Raw genomic sequence first — 20,754 nt, 5'->3', positions numbered from 1 at the left:
ATTCTTCTGAAATTGTTCTCCCGTAGCCAGAGAGCTAAAGGAGTCCCCTACAGTTACTTTCTCGCAAGCTTTGCAGGATAAATGGTTGCACCTATAGGTCCCATTTAATCTCAACCAGGAAGACCCATCTGTCTGTTCCCTCCTTAATCTCGTGGGTGCAATCATATTGCCTATTGTTCTGTTTCTTTTGTAGGTACACCTAATGCCTTCAGTTACTGTCTCTTTTAGAGCATCATCCGCTGACAAAAGATGGTAATTATTTCTAATAATCTGACATATTTGTGTGTACTGCTGTGAATATTCTGTCGTGAATGTGATTTTCCTGTCCACAGTCCCTTTTGTCCCTTTTTTGAACTTTGTGTTTTTTTGTTTCAAAAGATCAACTCTGTTAATTTTAGTGACAGCGTTCCTTTCCTTTGTAATTATTGACCTTGGATAGCCTCTCTCTATGAGTCTAACAGACAGTTCATCGGCCTGTTTCTCATATGTACTATAATTAGTACAGTTCCTTTTCAGGCGAATGAACTGTCCTCTAGCTACACCCCTAAACACCCTCCTTGGGTGGCAACTTGAGGCGTGCAGCAAAGAGTTCCCTGTGATCGGCTTCCGATAGGTCTCTGTGGTGATCTTCTGACCTGTTTTTCCCTTTAGTGTGATGTCCAAAAAATTTACTGTGTGTTCTTGTATCTCGGATGTAAAGCTAATGCCTACGTTATTGTTGTTTAGTCCCTCTACAATCTTCTCTAGATCATTATGGGAGCCTTGCCAAATGAAAAGGAGGTCGTCAATAAAGCGCCTATACCACACTATCTCCTGCTTGAACAGGTTCCGCTCCCCAAAGACGTGGGAGAGCTCCCACCAACCCATGAAAAGGTTGGCGTAGGAGGGGGCAAATTTGGCCCCCATCGCTGTCCCACGCCTCTGGAGAAAGAACTCCCCCTCAAACAGGAAATAGTTGTGGGTAAGGAGAAATCTTGTCACCCTCAATATGTATTCTATAAAATCCTGGTCATTTGCATATTTTTTTGATAGAAAAAATTCTAGAGCTTCCAGGCCCTTTTCGTGTGGTATGGTTGAATACAGGGATCTTACATCCACTATCAACCATTTGAAGTTACTCTGCCATATCATTCCAGAAAGTAAATTCAATACATGCTTGGTATCAGACAGGTGACTCCAAAGGGTGCTCACCAAGGGTTGCAGAATGCCATCCAACCATTCTGACAGGTATTCCAGTAGGGAGCCTATTCCACTAACAATTGGTCTCCCTTGGACATTTTCTACATACTTGTGAATTTTAGGTAGATGATTAAACACAGGAATGGCTGGGTTTTGTACCAGAAGATAATCCTTAGTTTCTTGGTCAATATAGCCCATCTCTACCCCATCATCCACCAGGGAGACCAACTGTCTCTGGAATTGGCGTGTTGGGTCATGTGACAACACCTCATAATCCTGTTCTATTCTCAACTGTCTTAACGCCTCCTGAATGAAATCCTCTTTATCAAGGACCACAATTGCTCCGCCCTTGTCCGCTGATCTAATTATTAAATTGTTGTTGTCTCTTAGACCATCTAAGGCCATTTTTTGTTTTCGTGTGACATTAGACTTTTTGCCCCTTTGTGTAACATATTGAAGTTTAATTAAATCACTTTCAACCCGTTTCTGGAATTTCTCCAATAGAGGACCCCTACTTTGAATGGGATAGAACAAAGATTTGTTCTTTAGTAGTGGAGTTGTCACCCGCCTACTTTCTTCCATTGTTTCCTCTCCTTGGAGAGATTCCAGAGTCCTTACATCACATAATTCTTGAAAATTCAGATCAGTAATAGCATGATGTTCAAGATCAGATCCATCAACAGAACTATTACAGAATTATAAGTGTATTGTATCAGAGGAAATTTAGGTCATAAATACACTTAAAACGTAAACATATTTTTCCAACTCATTGAAGACATTCATCTCAAAATAAGCACATAGATAAAGCACAAATACCCCAGGTCCTTGATAAGAAGCAGCTCATTTATGATCTGAACGTTAATCTGTGTTTATTATAAGTGTATTGTATCAGAGGAAATTTAGGTCATAATACACTTAAAATGTAAACATATTTTTACCAACCTATTGAAGACATTTACTTCAAAATAAGCACATAGATAAAGTATAATTACCCCAGGCCCTTGATAAGGAGTAGCTCATTTATGATCTGAACGTTAATCTATGTTTATTACAAGTGTATTGTATCAGAGGAAATTTAGGTCATAATACACTTAAAATGTAAAAATAAAATTATTTCATCAACTCATTGAAGACATTTACCTCAAAATAAGCACATAGATAAAGCATAAACATCCCAGGTCCAAGACAAGAAGTAGCACATTTATGATCTGAATGTTAATACGAGTTTATTATAAGTGTAAGGAAACCTCCCCCCAACACTAGTTTATCCGGCTCTAACAATCTATAATACAGGTTGGAGCCCACACCTAAGCTGTCAAGCACACTCAAATCATGTAAATGCACATAGTACAGGTAGTGACTACATAACACACATTCCAGAATGGTGCTCACGAGTCACAAACACATAGTGTTAACAATAGGAGTGACCATGGCCTGAACAGCTGACAGCTTAGGAAGGGTATAATACTTTACACACAATGTTGCGTTGTGACAGGCTACGTTTGATTGGCGCATAAACACGATATTCGACCAATCAGGATCAAGCAAATAGAGGCCTATAGTTTTCTTCAAGACTCCACGCATTGTGCTGGGGTTTGTTAGACCGCATCTGATTGGCTGATACATACGTTATCTGTCCAATAAGGATTTAGTAAATAGTTTCCAGCAGTTAATAGTAAACACGATCGAATACAGATTTGGAAGCATAATACATTTGTCCTACAATGACGTAAGGCGGTCTAAGATGAACACACCAAAATAGGAACCGCTACTAGGTAGGAGCAGTGAGATCTGTTTAAAAGATAAAGTAACTACCAGGAATACATAATACAAATATCTATATATAAAGCGGTTAGGTCCTAAGACAGATTTCCTATACAGTGGTGTAAAGTGAATGTTTATTTGACTTATTTAATATTTTTTTCCATTTTTTCCACTGTTTTCCTCTTTTTGAATATTAGTGACAAGTAGGAAGTTAGAAATAGATTGTTAGTAATCACATATGTATAGGTAAATCAATAGGACAATTTCAGCTGTAATTGAAAGGAGGGTTGATTGATTTAAGCTGAAGGGAATACTAATCAGGGGTGTGAGTTCCTGAACCAATAGGATTTCAGATGATGGTTTTTAAATCAGGGAACTGCTAGACAGTTTTAAGCAGGCTAGGAGTAAGGCAACAGCCGAAACCGGTCAGCCTTTTTTTCATCTGTTTGACTATTATATATCTATGTTCTTACCCAGGGGTTAAGATACCCTTTATGTTCTAATAAAGTTTGATGTTTTATCCATATACCTGGTGCTCCTGTTATACATTTTTATTTAGCTTAGTTTAGTTTTGTTGATATTATAAAATTTAGGACATGGGTGCAACATAAGAAGATGCCTGAACAAGCTTTATGTACCTCTAAATGCATAAGTATCTTTCATCTTTCTCAAAAATCTGCGAATATTGTATATCACTGCTTAGAATGTAGCATTTAATCTAGAACTCTGGTTGTAACTTATTATCTGTAATCTTACTTTGAATGCATATGTATATGTTGTCTTGTTCCTATGTCTCATAACTTTGTTGGATGGGGTAATAACATTGTTGGCAGTTGGGCAGGGAGCCCCCCCCCATCCCACGCCCCCCCCCCCCCACCCCCTTCTAGCTCTTATGGCAGGGAAATACTAATCACTTGACTGCGGCATTTGGAGACCCAGCCCATCTGTAGTTCCCATTTATACTGCTGACAATACAAAATACAAGCCGAGTTGCCAACATCCCACTTGAGCATATCTATATATTTAAAGCTGCAAAAAGTTTCTTTTTCCTATACATCCTTAGAAGTATTGTCCCTTTGGATGTCTCCCACTGCATAACTATAGGGGTAGAACTGCCAGCTGTATTATTCCTATAGTCCCCAGCACATTATCTTTGTATCTTTTTATTTTTTCTAGCCCCAAAAAATTACCTTTAATCTAACACAAAGCTTCTGGTTAAAAATTTGCTCTACAGCGTGCAATATATATATATTTATGTTCTTGGGGGGAGAAGGGGATTGGTTTTTTTTATTTTTTTTTATTTTAGTCAGTGTTTAGTTGGGGTTCTATTTAGCTTAGTTTAGTTTTGTTTATATTATAAAATTTAGAGACATGGGTACAACATAAGAAGATGCCTGAACAAGCTTTATATACCTCTACATGCATAAGTATCTTTCATCTTTCTCAAAAATATGCGAATACTGTGGGGGGTAGTTATCAAGCCGTCTACTTTTCTGGCTTCGTCGGCCCAATACGTCCGCCTAAGCTCGCCTACCTTCACCGCCGCGGACCTTGAATACGTTCGCCTAAGTTATCAAATAAAGCTGTCAAAAAGCCGCGGGGCGATGAGCAGCGGACTGTGACAGTTATCACTCATCCGATCTCGCTGCCCTTCGGCTTTTTCCCAGCTTTATTGCTAGCCTGTCACTAAGCACTCACACTAAACTGCACTGTTCTACCCCCTATACCGGCGCCCCCGGAGCCCCCCGCAACTCAATAAAGTTACTAACCCCTAAACCGCCGCTCCTAGACCCTGCCGCAACTCTGATAAATGTATTAACCCCTAAACCGCCGCTCCTAGACCCTGCCGCAACTCTGATAAATGTATTAACCCCTAAACCGCCGCTCCTAGACCCTGCCGCAACTCTTATAAATGTATTAACCCCTAAACCGCCGCTCCCGGACACCGCTGCCACCTACATTATACCTAGTAACCCCTATCCTGCCCCCCCTATACCGTCGCCCTCTATTATAAAATTATTAACCCCTATCCTGCTGATCCCGCACCTCTCCGCAACTAAATAAATAGTTTAACCCCTAAACCGCCGCTCCATGAACCCGCCGCAACCTATAATAAATTTATTAACCCCTATCCTGCCCCCCACTACGCCGCCGCCACTGTAATAAAATGATTAACCCCTAAACCTAAGTCTAACCCTAACCATAACGCCCCCTAACTTAAATATTAATTAAATAAATCTAAATAAATTAACTCTTATTAACTAAATGAATCCTATTTAAAACTAAATACTTACCTTTAAAATAAACCCTAATATAGCTACAATATAAATAATAATTATATTCTAGCTATCTTAGGATTTATATTTATTTTACAGGTAACTTTCAATTTATTTTAACCATGTACAATAACTATTAAATAGTTATTAACTATTTAATAGCTTACCTAGCTAAAATAAAGAGAAATGTACCTGTGAAATAAATCCTAACCTAAGTTACAATTACACCTAACACTACACTATACTTTAATAAATTATTCCTATTTAAAAATAAATACTTACCTGTAAAATAAACCCTAAGATAGCTACAATGTAATTAATACTTATATTATAGCTATTTTTGGATTTATATTTATTTTACAGGTAACTTTGTATTTATTTTAGCTAGTTAGAATAGTTATTAAATAGTTATTAACTATTTAATAACTACCTAGCTAAAAGAAATACAAAATTACCTGTAAAATAATTCCTAACTTAAGTTACAATTAAACCTAATACTACACTATCATTAAATTAACTAAATAAACTACCTACAAAGAACTACAATGAAATACAATTACATAAACTAACTAAAGTACAAAAAATAAAAAAAGCTAAGTTACAAAAAATAAAAAATTAAGTTACAAACATGTTAAAAATATTACAACAATTTTAAGCTACTTACACCTAATCTAAGCCCCCTAATAAAATAACAAACCCCCCCAAAATAAAAAAAATCCCTACCCTATTCTAAATTACATAAATTTCAATGCTCTTTTACCTTACCAGCCCTTAAAAGGGCCATTTGTGGGGGCATGCCCCAAAAAGTTCAGCTCTTTTGCCTGTAAAATAAAAATACAACCCCCCCCCAACATTAAAACCCACCACCCACATACCCCTAATCTAACCCAAACCCCCCTTACAAAAACCTAACACTAATCCCCTGAAGATCATCCTACCTTGAGTCGTCTTCACTCAGCCGAGCCACCGATGGAACTGAAGAGGGCATCCGGAACGGAAGAAGTTAATCCTCCAAGCGGCGCTGAAGAAATCTTCCATCCGATGAAGTCATCATCCAGGCGGCGCTGAAGAAGTCTTCGATCCGGCCGATGTCATCTTCAAAGAGGCGCTGAAGAGGTCTTCTATCCGGGCGAAGTCATCTTCCAAGCCGGGTCTTGAATCTTCCTTCCGCCGACGCGGAACCACCTTCTTCACCGACGGACTACGACGAATGACGGCTCCTTTAAGGGACGTCATCCAAGATGGCGTCCCCTCAATTCCGATTGGCTGATAGGATTCTATCAGCCAATCGGAATTAAGGTAGGAAAATCTGATTGGCTGATGGAATCAGCCAATCAGATTCAAGTTCAATCCGATTGGCTGATCCAATCAGCCAATCAGATTGAGCTCGCATTCTATTGGCTGATCGGAACAGCCAATAGAATGCGAGCTCAATCTGATTGGCTGATTGGATCAGCCAATCGGATTGAACTTGAATCTGATTGGCTGATTCCATCAGCCAATCAGATTTTCCTACCTTAATTCCGATTGGCTGATAGAATCCTATCAGCCAATCGGAATTGAGGGGACGCCATCTTGGATGACGTCCCTTAAAGGAGCCGTCATTCGTCGTAGTCCGTCGGTGAAGAAGGTGGTTCCACGTCGGCGGAAGGAAGATTCAAGACCCGGCTTGGAAGATGACTTCGCCCGGATAGAAGACCTCTTCAGCGCCTCTTTGAAGATGACATCGGCCGGATCGAAGACTTCTTCAGCGCCGCCTGGATGATGACTTCATCGGATGGAAGATTTCTTCAGCGCCGCTTGGAGGATTAACTTCTTCCGTTCCGGATGCCCTCTTCAGTTCCATCGGTGGCTCGGCTGAGTGAAGACGACTCAAGGTAGGATGATCTTCAGGGGATTAGTGTTAGGTTTTTGTAAGGGGGGTTTGGGTTAGATTAGGGGTATGTGGGTGGTGGGTTTTAATGTTGGGGGGGGGTTGTATTTTTATTTTACAGGCAAAAGAGCTGAACTTTTTGGGGCATGCCCCCACAAATGGCCCTTTTAAGGGCTGGTAAGGTAAAAGAGCATTGAAATTTATGTAATTTAGAATAGGGTAGGGATTTTTTTTATTTTGGGGGGGTTTGTTATTTTATTAGGGGGCTTAGATTAGGTGTAAGTAGCTTAAAATTGTTGTAATATTTTTAACATGTTTGTAACTTAATTTTTTATTTTTTGTAACTTAGCTTTTTTTATTTTTTGTACTTTAGTTAGTTTATGTAATTGTATTTCATTGTAGTTCTTTGTAGGTAGTTTATTTAGTTAATTTAATGATAGTGTAGTATTAGGTTTAATTGTAACTTAAGTTAGGAATTATTTTACAGGTAATTTTGTATTTCTTTTAGCTAGGTAGTTATTAAATAGTTAATAACTATTTAATAACTATTCTAACTAGCTAAAATAAATACAAAGTTACCTGTAAAATAAATATAAATCCAAAAATAGCTATAATATAAGTATTAATTACATTGTAGCTATCTTAGGGTTTATTTTACAGGTAAGTATTTATTTTTAAATAGGAATAATTTATTAAAGTATAGTGTAGTGTTAGGTGTAATTGTAACTTAGGTTAGGATTTATTTCACAGGTACATTTCTCTTTATTTTAGCTAGGTAAGCTATTAAATAGTTAATAACTATTTAATAGTTATTGTACATGGTTAAAATAAATTGAAAGGTACCTGTAAAATAAAAATAAATCCTAAGTTAGCTAGAATATAATTATTATTTATATTGTAGCTATATTAGGGTTTATTTTAAAGGTAAGTATTTAGTTTTAAATAGGATTCATTTAGTTAATAAGAGTTAATTTATTTAGATTTATTTAATTAATATTTAAGTTAGGGGGCGTTAGGGTTAGGGTTAGGTTTAGGGGTTAATCATTTTATTACAGTGGCGGCGGCGTAGTGGGGGGCAGGATAGGGGTTAATAAATTTATTATAGGTGGCGACGGTGTAGGGGGGGCAGATTAGGGGTTAATAAATTTATTATAGGTGGCGACGGTGTAGGGGGGGCAGGATAGGGGTTAATACATTTAATATAGGTTGCGGCGGGTTCAGGGAGCGGCGGGTTAGGGGTTAATACATTTATTATAGTTGCGGTGGGCTCCGGGAGCGGCGGTTTAGGGGTTAATATGTATAGAGTAGCTTGCGGTGGGCTCCGGGAGCGGCGGTTTAGGGGGTAATAACTTTATTTAGTTGCGGCGGTGTAGGGGGGGTCAGATTAGGGGTGTTTAGACTCGGGGTACATGTTAGGGTGTTAGGTGTAGACAGCTCCCATAGAAATCAATGGGATGTCTGTCAGCAGCGAACTTGTACTTTCGCTATGGTCAGACTCCCATTGATTCCTATGGGATCCGCCGCCTCCAGGCTGGCGCTTTGAAAACCAGGTACGCTGGGCCGTAAAAGTGCTGAGCGTACCTGCTAGTTTTTTGATAGCTAGCAAAAGTAGTGAGAATGAGCCGCACTTGTGTGCGGAACATCTGGAGTGACGTAAGAATCGATCTGTGTCGGACTGAGTCCGGCGGATCGAAGCTTACGTCACAAAATTCTACTTTTGCCTGTCTCAAGCCTTTGATAACTAAGGCGAATCAGCCTCGCCACAAATACGCTGCGGAATACGCAGCGTATTTGAGGTTGACGGCTTGATAACTAGGCCCCTGTATATCGATGCTTAGAATGTAGCATTTAACCTAGAACTCTGAGTGTAACTTATTTTCTGTAATCTTACTTTGAGTGCATATGCATATGTTGTCTTGTTCCTATGTCTCTTCAATAAAAAGAATTATAAAAAAAACAAAAAAAAAAAAAACTTTTAAATCATTTTGCTAGTGTAATCTAATTTCATTTTCTATCAGGCCTGTGTGTTTTGCTGACTTACAGAGCTTACTGTGTTTAATTGCTGCCCTTCCTAGTCTATCAGCCAAGACTCATATGTGCTTAACTTTTTTTTAAATTCCAAAAAAAAACCTTTAAATCATTTTGCTAGTGTAATCTAATTTTATTTTCTATCAGGCCTGTGTGTATCTGACTTACAGAGCCTACTGTGGTTAATTGCTGCCCTACTAAGGCTAGCAGCCAGCCCACGACTCATAAGTGCTTAACCTTTTCCTTTAAATTAAACAAAAAAAAAAAAACTTGGGGGGCGGAGCTAACCGCCGAGCAAGATAGCAGCATTAGTGAGGAGCTCCTACAAACCCTGTAATATAAAGTTTATATAACTGCTCAAACCTCACCAAACTCTATACTAAACTCACTCCTGGTATAGTCTGAGACGAGTGAGCATTCTCTGAAGTGTGCTAGACTTTGAACTTTGGCACTTTTGGCCCACACTGAAGCTGAGAAGCTGGAGGTCAGCCATCTTATAGCGGAGCCCTTCCCGCTACCTAATCGCCTCCACAGCCGCAACCTCAGAGGGTCGGGGCTCCGCTCTGAGGTGCCCGTGAATCCCTGAAGCGGTGACTAGGATCCGGATTCTGCCGTAGCATACGGCGTCTACTACCGCTCCATAAGAAGCGTGTCAGCGGTGACAAGGAGTTCCGGCAGGCCGTTCAAAGGCCTCTAGAAAAGCCTGCGCGCCACACGGATCTGGTTGCCCTAACCACCGGGGACCGTATGACAAAGATCTCTACACCCCCGCTGGAACTAGAAGAGACCTGCATCCCCCATCTCTGCTGCCCGGAGGGTCGGGGCTCCGCTCCGGTGCAGCAGCACGCAACCGGCCACATTCTGCTGCAGGCTATCCGAGGGACCGCTCACCTTAGGTATTATCCTCTTACACCGGATCTGTGTGGGTGTCGCTGCCCACTGGTCAAGGAAGCTGCCCTGGACAAGAGGGTGAGAAGCGTCTTGGAATCTCTGAGTGCGCCACACTTGTAGTGGCGCGAAAACACGCCATTTTGCTTTCCCTGAGATATTCAGCAGCAGAGAGTCGCATCATCTGGGCAGCAAGGGTAAGACCTAACTTCTCAATACAAAGTAAAGTAAATGCATGCCCTTGACCGGTACTATTGCACGCCTCCCCTTTGATATGCCATACAGTTTCCAGGGGCACTAGCTCAGAAACCTCACCTTAGTCTGCAGTAGAGAGACACTCTAGAGGCCTTGTATGCTTAGTCCTTGTGCACAACAGCGAGTGATATTAAAATATTTGTCATGAATTGGATCTGCTCATTGCCGTGTCGCCGCGGCTCACAGATCCCCTCTCTATCACGTCACGTTGCCTAGCAACGTGACGCGGTATCTGGCTCTCCTCCTGACGTCAGAGTCTCCCTGCCTTCAAATCTCGGCGGGAGATCTGAATTGGCGCCCGTTTGTTTTCTCTTTTCTATCTCCCGGACCGGACCTGTAAGTGAGTAATTCTTTTGTCTCCTTGCCTGAATCCTTGCCTGAATATTCTCTGCCAGTTTGCCTAAACCTGCTAATAAGGATTTTATGTTTGTTTACTACCTGCATACAAGGACATTTGCTTTATCTAAACCTGCTAAAGGGAATATCTGTTTGTTTGATAATCATCATAAAGGGACATTTGCTTTATTCAAATCTAATAAGAGGAAGATATTACTGTTTGTTCATTAACCTGCTTAAAGGAACATTTGCTTTATTCAAACCTGATAAAAGGAATCTCTGTTTGTTTGCTAACCTGCTTAAAGGGACATTTACTTTATCCAAACCTGCAAAAAGGAACCTCAGTTTGTTTACTAAACCTGCTTAAAGGGACATTTGCTTTATCCAAACCTGCTAAAAGGAATCTTTGTTTACTTACTAATCTGCTTAAAGGGACATTTGCTTTATCCAAACCTGCTAAAAGGAATCTTTGTTTATTTACTAACCTGCTTAAAGGGACATTTACTTTATCCAAACCTGCCAAAAGGAATCTCAGTTTGTTTACTAAACCTGCTTAAAGGGACACTTGCTTATCCAAACCTGCTAAAAGGAATCCTTGTTTATTTACTAACCTGCTTAAAGGGACATTTGCTTTATTACTTGCTAAAGGAATTTCTCTTAGTTTATTTATCTTCTTAAAAGGACATTTGCTTTCTTCAATCCTGAGTGGGTCACGTCCAGGATATTTCTCAGTGTGCTAGCGTGTGTTTTTTACTTTTCACGCTAGCAGTTGGGATGAATCCTGAGCTGGTCCTTTACGGCTGACATTACAAACGGGCCATAAAAATGGACCCCACTGAATTATCCATGGCCGTGACCCACCAGGGACAGTTATTGGGATCTCATGCTACCCACTTACAATCCTTGGACGCAAAGTTGGATCAGATAACTATTTTACTTCAGAATATGGCTGCTCCTATACCTCCTAATCCTATTCCTTTGGATCCCTCTCCCCCTACGAATCCTACCAATCAGACACAAGCTCAGCTCAGTCCCAGGATACCTCTTCCGGACAAATATGATGGGAATCCTGAGGATTGTAGGGGTTTTTTGAATCAGTGTCGCCTTCATTTTCGGAATAGTCCAGTTCTCTTTGCAACTCCCTCCTCTAGAATCACTTTCCTTATATCCTTAATGAAAGGTAGAGCCTTAGCCTGGGTATCACCTTTGCTTGAAAAGAATGATCCAATACTCCAGGATGTGGATACATTTCTCTCTGTCTTTTCAAATGTCTTCGATAAGCCAGGGAGGTCTGCCGCTGCTGAAGCTTCTCTTCTAGACTTACGACAAGGTGGTCAACCTGTATCCCAATATGCTATTGAATTTCGCACTCTAGCTTCTGAGACTACCTGGAATCAGGGAGCTCTTAGAGCAGCTTTTCGCAAAGGACTCTCTGAACGTCTCAAAGATGAGTTGGTCTATCGTGAAATCCCAGAATCTCTAGAGGCTCTGATAAATCTTTGTATTTGTCTCGATTCCAGATACCGCGAACGCCAACAAGAAAGAGAGAGAAATCAGAAAGCTTCTAATCGTCCTTTTCGTCTGGTACCTCGTATCTCTAACCCTTTAACTCCCGCTTCTCCACCTTCCGATCAGACTGAACCAATGGAAATTGGCACCATTAGATTAACTGAAACTGAACGTCTGAGGAGACGATCTCTTGGACTGTGTTTATACTGTGGCCTTAAAGGACATTTATTAAAAGATTGTCCTACCAGACCGGTAAAAGCCAGGGCTTAACTTCTGTCCAGGGAACTAAGTTAAGCCAAATAGGATCTCATTCCCTCAATAATAAACTTTTTGTCCCGGTTACTCTTCAAATTGGAGGAGACAGGATTCATACTCAAGCTCTTATTGACTCTGGTGCTGGAGGAGTCTTCATCGATTCCACATTTGTAACTACTCACTCTATTCCATTAAGCAAAAAGGAATATTCTATTCCAGTCTCCACTGTTAGTGGAGATCCTTTGGGTCCCGGACTTATCCAGTTTGCTACTAGACCCATTCTCTTTTCTGTTGGAATTCTTCATTCAGAGACAATATGTTTTGATGTAATCTCGACTCCTCAATTTCCCATAATATTGGGTCTTCCCTGGCTCCAGTTACATAATCCTGTATTCTCCTGGACTCAAGGCGAACTCATTTCCTGGGGATATACTTGTCAAAATAGGTGTCTTCAGATTCCCACGAAAGTGCCTCTCACCATTGCTCTCACTATTGACACCTCTGGGTCGTTACCCACACCTTATCAAGATTACGTTGATGTTTTTTCCAAGAAAGAAGCAGAACGTCTTCCCCCACATCGTACTTTTGATTGCCCCATTGATCTACTTCCTGGGGCAACCTACCCTCGTGGCAAGACGTATCCGCTCTCAAGGCCAGAGAATGTTGCCTTAGAGGAATATATCCAAGATAGTTTGGCTAGAGGTTTTATTCGACCTTCCTCTTCTCCTCTTGGGGCTGGTTTCTTTTTTGTGGGAAAGAAGGATGGAGGACTGCGACCTTGTATTGATTATCGGGGTTTGAATCAAATCACAGTCAAGAATAGTTACCCTCTGCCTCTTATTCCTGAACTGTTCACTTATCTTCAAGGAGCTACAATATTTACCAAACTGGACCTTCGTGGTGCTTATAACCTTATTCGCATGCGCAAAGGAGACGAATGGAAGACAGCCTTTAACACTCGATTTGGGCATTATGAATATCTGGTTATGCCTTTTGGGCTGTGTAATGCCCCTGCTGTTTTTCAACACTTCGTCAATGAGATCTTTCGGGATTTTTTGAACTCCTTCGTCATTATCTACCTTGACGATATTTTAATTTTTTCTCACAATTATCAAGATCATGTACACCATGTCAGGAAGGTTTTGCAACGGTTACGAGACAATCATCTGTTCGCCAAATTGGAGAAATGTTCATTTCATCAAAAATCCATACCCTTCTTGGGTTATGTAATATCTGAATCTGGATTTGAAATGGATCCGAATAAACTTTCTTCCATTTTGGATTGGCCTAGACCTGATTCTCTTAAGGCTCTACAACGGTTTCTTGGCTTCGCCAATTATTACAGGAAATTTATCAAAGGATTTGCTACTATTACTTCTCCTCTCACGTCACTCACTAGAAAGGGGCAAGATTGTAAAAAGTGGTCCCCAGAGGCTATTAAGGCCTTTGAGTCTCTCAAAAAGGCCTTTTCTTCTGCACCCATACTCCGTCACCCAAATCCGGATTTTCAATTTATCCTAGAAGTGGATGCTTCTTCTGTTGCTGCTGGGGCTGTTCTTTCCCAACGAATACCTGACACGGGTAAGATTCATCCTGTAGGTTTCTTTTCCAAGAAATTTACTTCTTCTGAATTAAATTATGACGTTGGCAATAAGGAATTATTGGCCATCAAGATGGCTCTGGACGAATGGAGGCATTGGTTGGAGGGTACTACCTTTCCATTTTCCATACTCACGGATCATAAAAATCTTCTTTATCTCCAAACTGCCAAACGATTGAATTCCAGACAAGCTCGTTGGTCTTTATTCTTTTCACGTTTTAATTACAATCTTTCCTATATACCTGGTTCTAAGAATATAAAAGCGGATGCCTTATCCAGGCAGTTTCAATCTACCTCTACTCCAGAATCTGGTACCATACTTCATCCACAAGAAGTCATAGCTCAATTATCAACCTCTTGTTTACAGGAGTTACAGTCTGCTCAAAAGGATCTTCCTTCTTCCTTTAAATCTCCTGACGGTTTATTATTTGTTCCTGAACATCTCCGTCCAAAGATTCTCCATTGGGCTCATGATAGTCCTCTCTCTGGACATCCTGGCGTCAGTAACACGACTCGGAATCTTAAACAGTATGTCTGGTGGCCTACTCTCTCTCAAGATGTTAAAGATTACGTCTCAGTTTGCACTCAATGTGCTACAAATAAAGCTCCTCGTCAACTCCCTTCTGGTTTACTTCAACCTTTACCCATTCCTCACCAGCCTTGGACCCATCTATCTATGGATTTTATTACAGACCTTCCTCTTTCTGCCGGAAACAACACTATTTTAGTGGTGGTTGACAGGTTTACGAAGTCTGCCCATTTCATTCCTTTGCCTGGTCTTCCATCTGCCAAGGGACTTTCTGAGCTTTTCCTTTTGCATATCGTGAGATTACATGGTTTTCCTTTGGACATCGTTTCCGATAGAGGGGTACAATTTGTTTCTCGGTTCTGGAAATGGCTCTGCAAACATTTTGGCACTACAATCTCTTTATCAACCTCTCATCATCCACAGTCTAATGGTCAAACCGAGAGAGTAAACCAATGTCTGGAGACTTACCTTAGACATTATGTGGACCATCATCATTCTAATTGGACTCGTTATCTTCCTTTAGCGGAGTTGGCCCATAATGCTCGTTACAATTCATCTCTTCAATCTTCTCCCTTTTTTGCAGCTTATGGATTTCAACCCAGAACATTTCCTCTGTATACTTCCTCTTCTGAAAATCCTGCTTCTGATCAAACTGCTCGGAGATTAACTCGACATTGGCGTAAAATACGTGATCTTCTTTCCAAAGCTTCTAAAAGATACAAGTTTTTTGCTGATCGCAGACGGAAGAAGGCTCCTAATTTTCGTCCTGGAGACAAGGTGTGGATTTCTACTCGTCACCTTCATCTCAAACAACCTTCTATCAAATTGGGGCCTCGATATGTGGGTCCTTTCCAAATACTGGGTCAAGTTTGTTCTACTGCATATCGAGTTGCTCTTCCCAAGACTCTCAAAGCTCACCCTGTGTTCCATGTTTCTCTCCTGAAACCGGTGAAATCTAATAGATTTTCTAAATCTCTGCCCAAACTTCCGCCTCTCTTGGTACAGGGACAGCCTGAGTTTGAGATTGCTCACATTCTGGATTCCAAACTTCGTGGCAAGAAACTATACTATCTCATCCATTGGAAGGGTTATCCGGTCACGGAACGGACTTGGGAACCAGCCCGGCATGTTCACGCCCCTGCTTTGATTAAGGCCTTTCACAAAGCTTATCCTGCTAGGCCTGGTCCTGTCCCCCGGAGGGGTCCTTGAGAGGGGGGTGCTGTCATGAATTGGATCTGCTCATTGCCGTGTCGCCGCGGCTCACAGATCCCCTCTCTATCACGTCACGTTGCCTAGCAACGTGACGCGGTATCTGGCTCTCCTCCTGACGTCAGAGTCTCCCTGCCTTCAAATCTCGGCGGGAGATCTGAATTGGCGCCCGTTTGTTTTCTCTTTTCTATCTCCCGGACCGGACCTGTAAGTGAGTAATTCTTTTGTCTCCTTGCCTGAATCCTTGCCTGAATATTCTCTGCCAGTTTGCCTAAACCTGCTAATAAGGATTTTATGTTTGTTTACTACCTGCATACAAGGACATTTGCTTTATCTAAACCTGCTAAAGGGAATATCTGTTTGTTTGATAATCATCATAAAGGGACATTTGCTTTATTCAAATCTAATAAGAGGAAGATATTACTGTTTGTTCATTAACCTGCTTAAAGGAACATTTGCTTTATTCAAACCTGATAAAAGGAATCTCTGTTTGTTTGCTAACCTGCTTAAAGGGACATTTACTTTATCCAAACCTGCAAAAAGGAACCTCAGTTTGTTTACTAAACCTGCTTAAAGGGACATTTGCTTTATCCAAACCTGCTAAAAGGAATCTTTGTTTACTTACTAATCTGCTTAAAGGGACATTTGCTTTATCCAAACCTGCTAAAAGGAATCTTTGTTTATTTACTAACCTGCTTAAAGGGACATTTACTTTATCCAAACCTGCCAAAAGGAATCTCAGTTTGTTTACTAAACCTGCTTAAAGGGACACTTGCTTATCCAAACCTGCTAAAAGGAATCCTTGTTTATTTACTAACCTGCTTAAAGGGACATTTGCTTTATTACTTGCTAAAGGAATTTCTCTTAGTTTATTTATCTTCTTAAAAGGACATTTGCTTTCTTCAATCCTGAGTGGGTCACGTCCAGGATATTTCTCAGTGTGCTAGCGTGTGTTTTTTACTTTTCACGCTAGCAGTTGGGTTGAATCCTGAGCTGGTCCTTTACGGCTGACAATATTCCTGTTCTGGTTCCTCTCCCCAAGGCAGCTCCTCAAACATATTGACTGAACAAAGTAAAGAGGACAAAAAGTAAAAAAAAACAAAAGAAAAGAAAAAGTTAACAGAGAGATCAACACCTGCAGGGGGCCAGGAACACTCCCCTGTTCATTATTATATCAGCGATTCTATGGTCACCTTAGACCCCGCTCTACAGCGTGCAATATATATATATTTATGTTCTTGGGGGGAGAAGGGGATTGTTTTTTTTTTTTTTTTTTATTTTAGTCAGTGTTTAGTTGGGGTTCTATTTAGCTTAGTTTAGTTTAGTTTATATTATAAAATTTAGAGACATGGGTACAACATAAGAAGATGCCTGAACAAGCTTTATATACCTCTACATGCATAAGTATCTTTCATCTTTCTCAAAAATATGCGAATACTGTATATCGATGCTTAGAATGTAGCATTTAACCTAGAACTCTGAGTGTAACTTATTTTCTGTAATCTTACTTTGAGTGCATATGCATATGTTGTCTTGTTCCTATGTCTCTTCAATAAAAAGAATTATAAAAAAAAAAAACAAAAAAAAAAAACTTTTAAATCATTTTGCTAGTGTAATCTAATTTCATTTTCTATCAGGCCTGTGTGTTTTGCTGACTTACAGAGCTTACTGTGTTTAATTGCTGCCCTTCCTAGTCTATCAGCCAAGACTCATATGTGCTTAACTTTTTTTTAAATTCCAAAAAAAAACCTTTAAATCATTTTGCTAGTGTAATCTAATTTTATTTTCTATCAGGCCTGTGTGTATCTGACTTACAGAGCCTACTGTGGTTAATTGCTGCCCTACTAAGGCTAGCAGCCGGCCCACGACTCATAAGTGCTTAACCTTTTCCTTTAAATTAAAAAAAAAAAAAACTTGGGGGGCGGAGCTAACCGCCGAGCAAGATAGCAGCATTAGTGAGGAGCTCCTACAAACCCTGTAATATAAAGTTTATATAACTGCTCAAACCTCACCAAACTCTATACTAAACTCACTCCTGGTATAGTCTGAGACGAGTGAGCATTCTCTGAAGTGTGCTAGACTTTGAACTTTGGCACTTTTGGCCCACACTGAAGCTGAGAAGCTGGAGGTCAGCCATCTTATAGCGGAGCCCTTCCCGCTACCTAATCGCCTCCACAGCCGCAACCTCAGAGGGTCGGGGCTCCGCTCTGAGGTGCCCGTGAATCCCTGAAGCGGTGACTAGGATCCGGATTCTGCCGTAGCATACGGCGTCTACTACCGCTCCATAAGAAGCGTGTCAGCGGTGACAAGGAGTTCCGGCAGGCCGTTCAAAGGCCTCTAGAAAAGCCTGCGCGCCACACGGATCTGGTTGCCCTAACCACCGGGGACTGTATGACAAAGATCTCTACACCCCCGCTGGAACTAGAAGAGACCTGCATCCCCCATCTCTGCTGCCCGGAGGGTCAGGGCTCCGCTCCGGTGCAGCAGCACGCAACCGGCCACATTCTGCTGCAGGCTATCCGAGGGACCGCTCACCTTAGGTATTATCCTCTTACACCGGATCTGTGTGGGTGTCGCTGCCCACTGGTCAAGGAAGCTGCCCTGGACAAGAGGGTGAGAAGCGTCTTGGAATCTCTGAGTGCGCCACACTTGTAGTGGCGCGAAAACACGCCATTTTGCTTTCCCTGAGATATTCAGCAGCAGAGAGTCGCATCATCTGGGCAGCAAGGGTAAGACCTAACTTCTCAATACAAAGTAAAGTAAATGCATGCCCTTGACCGGTACTATTGCACGCCTCCCCTTTGATATGCCATACAGTTTCGAGGGGCACTAGCTCAGAAACCTCACCTTAGTCTGCAGTAGAGAGACACTCTAGAGGCCTTGTATGCTTAGTCCTTGTGCACAACAGCGAGTGATATTAAAATATTCCTGTTCTGGTTCCTCTCCCCAAGGCAGCTCCTCAAACATATTGACTGAACAAAGTAAAGAGGACAAAAAGTAAAAAAACCCAAAAGAAAAGAAAAAGTTAACAGAGAGATCAACACCTGCAGGGGGCCAGGAACACTCCCCTGTTCATTATTATATCAGCGATTCTATGGTCACCTTAGACCCCTTTGGGACATTTTCACCCTACCTACCTTGATATTGTTTGTGGTCCTGAGAGCATTACCTGATAGTGCGGGTGGTGAGAGGCTCCCCAGTGTACCATCCAGGCGAGGGTTTCTTTATTTCCATATATCCCCCCATTGGTAACTCTCAGGGACATCACCTGTCACTTTTGCTTATATTACTACACCCTGTGGTTCTGCCCTCTTTAAGTGGATACGTACATGCAGCATAACCTCAGTTAGACTGCGGACATTACACTGTCACAACAACCTGCATTACTACTGTGTGAAGTTATAGCTGCTGCGTCAGCCTATGTGTCTTTGGGCTCTCAGCCCAAAGTGGAGTGTAATTTAATTACAATATCTGCCTAACGTTTACCTTTATCTACAGGTTCTCCCTACTATAACAATTTCACTATCTGCAATTTGCAGGTTGGACACCTAAAAGTCTGCACTTATCTGATCTTATGTACTAGATTCAAAGTGAAGTAATATTCTTGTATAATTTGTGCTCACTAATATCCACTTCTCTCCCTACAGCACTGTACCCCAAGATCTTTCCAAACTTGTAATTTTTGTACAGACGAATACTATTGGGTTACACTCTTAAATTGCAATGCTCACTGTGTAAACTAATCTTGACCTTTCCTCTGCAGGTTTTTTGGTATAACGGTCTGTCTATACATAAATTAAAAGTGCAACTGAGCTACCCAATTTTTAGGATATCACAGTGACACATACTCCTGGAAACGCTGTCACCCAGCAGATACTACAGACCAGAACCTAATCCCTCTGATAATCTTTGACACCTTCTCCATCCATTTCCTGCTGTACGAAGATACAGCAGGTCATATCCTCTTTCCTTTTCCCGTCCTGGCCAAGTGAGGGCAAATCCCCTGGAGAGGGTGTTTATTGAGAATCTCACCTTACCCACCCTCGGGGAAGCCTGACCAAGATTTGATACTACCCAGGGTAGGGCTGTCGAATTTCACTCTGACTACCAGAACACTGCTGAATATGGCTACCTAAACCAAGATTGACGTCAGGGGGACTTTAGTATCATTCTCCTCACCTTTGTTTTATTTAATACATTCTACACGACCGAACAAGTGTTTAAACACATTGATTTGGCCGAAGGAACAAGCCTGAAACCATGTCCCATACTACCAAAAGAAAGTCTAAACCGTCTCACTCGCCTGGAAAAACAGTCACAGACCATTTAAAAAACCACCATACTGGAAAATCCCAAATGTATAGGGAATCCACATCTGCATTGGAGGGCAGTGAATCTGAAGGCAGCATAGACTCTCAATCTCCTATACCAGATACCCTATCCGCAAACATTGTAGATGTTCTAACCAGACGAATGAACCTCCTTCAAGAGACACTGACAAAGGAAATTAAAGGTTCCACAGCTGAGCTCCGCAGAGAAATTGGTGCATTGGGAGAACACACCGAAACTTTGGAGTGTAAACAAGAAGACCTAGCTGTAGTCATGCCCACTTACAAGCCTATTCCCAAAATCTAGCAATCCAGATATCTGATTTAGAACTAAAATTAGCTGACATGGAAGATCGTTCCCGGCGGAATAATCTGAGATTCCCCGGAATACCTGAAGAGGTTGGCCCCCAGGAACTGGAGTCTTATGTTCTGGAGTTTTGTAATATCTTATTGTCCTCTTCGGAGACGCCCGGTCTCTTACTTGACAGAGTCCACAGAGTAGCACGACCTAGATCTGTCTCCCAAGAAAAGCCTAGAGATGTCCTGGCTAGGATCCATTTCTTTACCCACAAAGAGAAGATAATGAGAGAGCTGGTCAACAAACCCCAACTTTCTGATAAGTTTCAGCAAATCCTGGTGTTTCCGGATATTTCCAGCTACACTCTACAAAAGAAGAGATCCTTTAGGACCATCACCCAAATTCTCCGGATGGAAAATATCAGATA

The sequence above is a fragment of the Bombina bombina genome, chromosome 4 (assembly GCF_027579735.1).
Source record: "Bombina bombina isolate aBomBom1 chromosome 4, aBomBom1.pri, whole genome shotgun sequence".
NCBI classification, from domain to species: domain Eukaryota; kingdom Metazoa; phylum Chordata; class Amphibia; order Anura; family Bombinatoridae; genus Bombina; species Bombina bombina.
Note: the sequence above shows the minus strand (reverse complement) of the source record.